General features: G+C 40.4%; 1 non-coding gene across 1 annotated transcript; it reads right to left on the bottom strand.

Annotated features, from left to right (window-relative positions):
- Window positions 1-3,125: 3,125 nt before the first annotated feature.
- On the bottom strand, window positions 3,126-3,219 carry trnai-uau (transfer RNA isoleucine (anticodon UAU)). Its single transcript has 2 exons — window positions 3,182-3,219; window positions 3,126-3,161 (listed from the first exon to the last, which is right to left on the bottom strand). It is a non-coding gene; the product is annotated as a tRNA-Ile (tRNA).
- Window positions 3,220-7,204: the final 3,985 nt, after the last annotated feature.

Here is a 7,204-nt window from a genome sequence, read left to right as displayed (position 1 = left end):
TTTAATGGAAGTGTTCATTTCTGGAACAACTTTTTAAAAAACAAATTCCACACATATTGCGATAGATAAAATACTAATCTTCCCTGTTGGTGCAGAATAATTAGTGCCAGCTGGCATGAAAACGACAACAATTTTTTTTTGTCTTTAGCGTAAAACCTGTGAATGTAGAAGAAAAGATGACGAGTGTCATTTTTTATGGCACTGTGAGCTTGTCCTTCAGTCAAACACGTAGGTAATTCAAACACACCCAGAGATGCACTTTGAATTAGCTTTGACCTAAATACTATCTACTCCAGATGTGATTGGGCCTCTTTCCACATCCTGATATATGCAGAGAACACAAGCTTTTGGCACGAGTGAATATAAATGTAAACATTAATACTATTCAATATATCGGAATTTTGTTGTATTTAAAAAATATTTTAGCTCGGGATCCTCAAATCAGGAGTGTAGAAAAGAGCACCGTTAAACACCATCGGGAGTGCAGAACGTGATAAAAGTGTTCTTTAAACAAAAAGTGAATTTGTCTTTCACTTAGATGTTCATTGAAAGCTCAGTAAACGATAAAGCAGTGGCTCGTTTTGTGAATTCTCCTCGCATCAGATTGTCTTGCTTCGACCTTTAAATTATACACTGTGTAGACCCTTCACTCTCCCTAACTCAATTAAAGAGCCACAGGCAAAAGTGCCTGTCAGTTTAGTTCAGTGGTAGAGCACTTGCATCTCGTGTATAAGGCTTTGTTTTCTACTGCCACTCTGGATTTCTTTTTAAACGCAACATCTTATCTGTGATTGTCTTTCATGTGACATCCCCCGTGTGTGAATTTCAGCATGACACATAACATCGTTTGAGATGCTATTTTTAAAACAGACCAAATGAAAGACCTAGTAGCTAAATACAATTAGAAAACACGGGAATCTAATTGAGAAAATTTGGACCGGAGTGATGTATAGTATTGTAATGGTTGGGGGTTCAGGCGGGCACCCTTGCCATTGCCACTTAAGTCAGCCCCCCACCGTCGGGGACTCAAACCTGCGACCGCCACCATAGCTCAACCGCCACCATAGCTGGGTCCCTGTTGAGTGATGCCAGAGGCCTGGGTTTGAGTCCTTGACATTGGGGGACTGACCTGATGTGGCAGTGGTGAGGATGCCCATGTGAACCCTGGAGCGTTACATTGGTGTCAGCAGTGGGATGGGATAGCCCTTTGCTAAGGTTGGTGAGTTAAGCGGGGGAGTGTAACGCATACGGCCACCATTGAGTGTGTAAGAGCCGGCTTACCAGAGCGGCGATGTCAGGGAGTGCCTTCCCTGTAATAGCAGGGCCACAGCCGCAGGACTGAAGGGAGATTGCTCTTTAGCTCAACAGGCTAGGTCCCTGTTGAGTGATACAGGAGGCCTGGGTTTGAGTCTCTGGTGGTGGGGGGCTGTTGTGAACACTGGAGTACTACAGTATTACTAATAGCAGCGCAAAGCTCACAGTGGTGGCTTTAGGGTATCAGAGCCAGTAGTGCAATGGATAATGTGTTTGACTTCGGATCAGAAGATTGTAGGTTTGACTCCTCTCTGGCTCGTTAAGCTTTTAAACTACACTTCTCAGCGTACACAACTCTTCTATCGACTGGATGAGTCTCCCGTTACGTCTCCAATTCTTTCCGCACATTCTGCTTGTTTCACCACCGTTACTGTTGGACCACAGCCACAGAATGGAGGAGAGATACGGTTCCGATAAACTGTCTTAAATAATCATGTTGAAAAAGGTGACAACGTTTTTTTTTCTTTAACATAACCTTACATTTGCCTGTTCAGTTCAAGTTATTTTCTGTACCTGCAAATTTCCCAAAGACATGTGTCAAATCACAATCTATTCAGTTAACACCCAGATGTAACAGAACACATTTAAGACTTACACCCCCTTTAAATATGTATTTCCTTCATTTCAGTTTTCTTACCTCCCCAAGATACCTGAAAGTTCACTATCCCATATTAAGGACTGTACATGCATTACCGGTAATACAGCTACTAATAAAGATATACATTAATTTTAATTATTAATAAATTACACTTTTATTAATAAAGACATGTATTCATCAAATTCATTGTGAATAGTTGTGGTGTCTAGAAAACAATTTTAGCTACAGTAAATATTTCAAGCGAGTGGTGCGTATGTTCGTTACTTTGTGACCATATTATTTCCACTACATTCAGAACAGTTCAAATGCGATCGACTGTTCCTCTACTGAGCTACATAAACCCTGTGAAGAGGTGGTTTAAGTTAGTCTCCTACATCGGTAACATCTAATGGGCAGCATATGTTATTTTAGGTTTGTTGCAATTGAGAACAGGTTTAGTATGGAGCTGCTGACAAATTTCAGCAGCCACGTTCGTTGCAATGACCCGTTGTAGGGTCATTGCCAATCAGCTGCAAGAAAAAAAAAACATAATTTGTGCCTTTATTTAAAAAAAGAAAAACAGAGTAGTAGTTTATGTGGTAATTTCAGGTACAATGTAAGAACTTAAGTTAACTAGTCCCACAGTAATGCGTGGGGTCCTATCAATAGAAAAAAAAATACTTGTAACCCAAAAACACAACAACCACGATGCAAGAAGCCTTCCGGGAACCTAGGTAAATCACTGTAGTAGTCTAACGACTACAGAAAATAAAATAAAAAAAGGAACAACTTCAAAACAAAAAGAACATTAAAAACAAATCTGGGAAACAACAAAAACAGAATCTAATGCGAGAGCTTTTTCAAGTCTTTGGTACCCCATCATGCTCCCTTAGTCCCAGTAGACCTCTCATCTAAGAAGATATCTCTCATCTATCTGTGTAGAGATCAGCTGGGGGTCCACAGCTGATGGGAATTTAAGTAGTGACCTGCGTCAGCTGCAAAGGAAAAAGTATAGGTTTATTCCATGCTGAAAGGAGAAGGAAACACAACATGGAACCTTCTTCGGGTGTGACGTGGAATAAACCTTTACCTGTTCCTTTGATGTTAATTTAGACCGGATTTCCAGCAAATACCTAACAGGCTACAATCCCGTTAGATAAAGTGTTAAGGACGACCTATAAGTAGCAGTATCTAAAGTGGACAGTTGCTTTCAGTAGCTAAAGACAGGACACGCTGCTCCAGGTGAGGCTCGAACTCACAACCTCGGCATGACTCCGCTGTGCACTGCTGTATAAGTACCGCGCGCTGACCGATTGCGCCACTGGAGCCGCAGAAAGTGCTTTCCCTTCACACACTGACGTTGAACAAACACAGGGTGAAAACGATTTCGGCACGTTTTCCGTCTCTCCGTGGGAGAAAGGGACAGTAAAAGAGCGAGGAAACTACAAGGGAAGAAAATGAAAAAATAGTGCTCACTGCAAAAGAGGGAGGAGAGAGATGGTCAGACACGTAAATCAGCTCGGCGGATTTACACTATTTATGAGTCTTCATGTGTCTGAAACTGTCCAGTTTGTATTTTCGTTTAAAAAATCCAATAAACTTGAATAAGACAAGAAGGCACACACTGCACATCTGCGGAACATCACGTCCGATGTTTACAGTGACATCAGAGATTGAAAGCGAAGTCGTTTTTTATTAAAAGTTCAAGGAAACCTGAATATGTTTGCTAGACGTATTTCAGAATCACAGTGAAATGTAGTACGATTGCTGCACAGATCTGCAGTCTGCAATTAGAATACGGTTTGTGCGTTTTCTAAAACTGCAGAGATACATTTCGGAATGCGTCTTCCTGTAAAAATTAAATATCTATTTTATTTGACGGGCGCTATAAGCAGAGTCTGAAGCCAGCTCCACAGAAGAACTATATTCAGTGGTCCAAAAAAGTGAGTATTTCACTAAGTGAACAATTACTGTACATCATAATCATATTTGTTTTACTTCTCCTGCCATTGCAATTTGTGCACAGATTTTTTTCTTCAAAATTTATTAGCCTTGATGGGAAAAAAACTAATCTGTGTGCGCGGTGGTCAAGTGGTAAGGCATCGGTCTCATAAACCGAAGAGCGCGGGTTCAAGCCCTCTCCGTGCCTGGTTTGCGTACCACGATATACATCTAAATCGTCAATTGTCTTGCAATGTTGAAATCTCTGTAATAAGAAAAGTAGTTAATAATCCTTTAACAAACCAACGGGCATCCTCCACTGCTTGTCAGGATGGCTGAGTGGTCTTAGGTGCCAGCCTCAAGATCTCAATCGTGTGTAGTGACAGTTGTTATTCACAACCCGGATTTCTATGGAAGCCCGTTTCCGCCAGTAAGCAAAAAAAACCTCTATGGTATCTCAGAATTCCGACTTAGCAACTCAGAATTGCGATTTAGTAACTCAGAATTCCGACTTTATATCTCACATTTGCGACTTCGAAATAGCCCATATTGCAATGTCTGTCCTTTTGTTATTGTAATGGATTCGGGTTCTAGGGCTTGTGTCCTCGCAGCTCCCACCCTAGTTCGTGCCTCACTGCATTAGCTCGAACCCAGGTCTTGCCAGCTGAGCTAAAGAAGACCTTTTTTAAGTAAAAAGGACATACAATGAGATAGCATAGCGCGTTTTTTTTTTACTCCCTGGCGGAAACGGGGTTCCATAGATTTCCCTTCATGGTCATTAAGATGTGTAATTTGAATGTTGCTTATATAAGAACAGTTTCTTCAAAAGTTCTGTCAATTAACAGTGGAGAGCTAGCCGATGTACGTTTTCATGAAAACTCTCTTTAAGGCGATTACAATTATCTTGAGCAAATCTGCGTCGTATTTTTTTTTTAAAAGTTTAGCTCAAGATGCAACAGGAGTATAAATGAATTCTCCCGCCCTACATTCCAAGATATGGAATCTTATTTTTCTTGAAGTGTCTGATGTTGGTCGTTATTGGAAATTGCCCGGTGATATCGACTCAGGTACTCAGTTGTTACGTGCTGTAATTCGATACATCCAAAGCATTTATATTCCCTCAAATTATTAATAAGGTCAATAATGTATTAAACATTACATGCCACTTTTTCTCTAGATGATGTTCACGATGGAACAGTGAGAAAGTCGTGCCTAGATGTGCTTGAACCAGCACCTTACTATCGTTTTAGTCCCGACCTGACCGCACTGAGCAATGGTACGACAGAGACTCCAACGGGTTGGTTTTCTCCTTTTACAGTTTTTGGGAAAAAAATAATCTGCACTTTTAAGCAAGTATTTTATTTCAAATTTTGCAAAGTGTAAGTTTTTCTTGGAAAACGTTGTTTCAGAAAGAAACTGAGTTGATAGGAATAGCCCTGTCAGTAGAATATCGAGCTTTTCATCTCAGCTAGTTCTTCTGTGGAACAGGCTTCAGAACTCTACGTACAACGCCTTTGATGTCATTTTATTTCTACAGCAGACGCATCCGGAATGTTTTTTTTTACTTTTTATTTGAACAACAAAATAGATTCAATATAAACAAGAGCACTTATAACATCAGTAGAATCGTCAAGGGTACATAAAATAATACAATTACACTTTCTGAAACGATTAAACTAGGTAAATCAAGATAAACTCCGCACAGCTTTAATGTTTAATTCAAATTTAGGACTCGTACCAGACCATTTCACTCTACGTACAGCATATCTCTTTTCGTAACGAAAATGTATTTCCTGTCTTAGAAATGCTCTGTGCGGTATGTCTTGCACAACGTGGACTGCAGATCTGTGATATTGTCGAATTCGAGGGATCCAGCAATCATACTGGATTTGACTGGGATTCTGAAATGTCTCTTGCAAAGGTATTTGGGTTTGCTTGAACATTTAATAAAAAAGTGATCTGAGACTTCCTAGCTTCCAGTCTATAATCTCACTGAAACTAAACTAGGATGTGATGTTTCGCAGATGTGCAGTGTGCCTTTACGCTTGGCATGTTCAAGACTATTCGTTGCGTGAGCTTCTCACTGCGTGTCCTGTACTGTATTGTGATTTCGTTGAGATTATCTACGAGGAGTACAGCGACTAGAACGCCTTGAACCTTTTTTTCGGTATATAAAAGAAAACGCTAAAGCACATACAAAGTAACTAACATTTCCTATATGTAGGTTTTCTGATTATATCTCTACTTTACTTAAATACCTTAGTGACAGGCGATTCTTTCCGATATTTGTTCCGGCGCGGTTATTGATCCCATACTAAAGATTATTTTTATAAAGAACATGTCACCTGCAAACTGGTATCGAGAAAGTTTTATAATATTACTTTTTATTTAAAAAAGTAAATTTATCATAACCTATATGATTTCTTACCAGCGTGGAGCTCGAATTCACAACCCCGAGATTAAGTGTTTGGCACTAGCTGCGCCACAGAAAAAAATGAAATCTCTTATTTACATTAAATACTGCGGCTCCTGACCTTTTCTTCTCGTCAGAGAAGAGGTCGGTCTGGTCTCCAGATTATCAACTATAAGATCAGACCGTGCTCCTTTGTAAAGCAGTGTTGGTTCACATTGCTTATATGGGGCAACACATCAACTCGATGATCGCTCGCTGTACACGCATGCCCCCCTTCACTGAAATAACATAGACGAAGGAAACTCTCTTGTCTTGGGCTGCTGTCACCCGGATTCAAAGCGCGGGTAGTGCGGTCACAGCACAACGTACTGACCACTATACCATCTCGGCGAGCTGGGACAGACTATCCTAAATTTTATTCAAATGCTCACAGTGTCTTTAATCTGATGGATTCATATACCGTGCTCATGAGAAAGTCACAAACCTGTCATCTACACACTGTTCCCAGAGCTGGATAAATTAATCCAGATTCTACAGCTCTCTAGCAATAGTGGAAATCAGGCTACAGAAATGGAGAAATTCTCTTCAAAATGTGGAAATATATTCCCGAGACGAGTCCTTTCTCAAAGGTCAACTCTGCTTGTAAATCACCCCTCCCCACATCGCACGGTGTAGCGGTTATAACCTTCTATTAACACACCAAAGGGCTTCAGTGAGAAAGCGGGCAGAAACAAAGCGATCTCTTTCATTTTTACGTTTTGCACGCCTGACGGGGTTTTACGGTGCTCTTTTCTACACTGAACTGATCATTTGGACATCGTAAGGGAAGAGAGACACATTTCTATGTAATCAGGAAACCAGGAATCCCAACCGTTAGCCCGTTAGTGCCACAGAGAAAAAAAAAACGTTTCAACGAGATAAAATTGCAGGATAAACACATTTTTTTTATTTTTCGTAGC

The sequence above is a fragment of the Lepisosteus oculatus genome, chromosome 14 (genome assembly GCF_040954835.1).
Source record: "Lepisosteus oculatus isolate fLepOcu1 chromosome 14, fLepOcu1.hap2, whole genome shotgun sequence".
NCBI lineage: Eukaryota > Metazoa > Chordata > Actinopteri > Semionotiformes > Lepisosteidae > Lepisosteus > Lepisosteus oculatus.
This window is presented reverse-complemented; position numbering and strand designations above follow the sequence as displayed.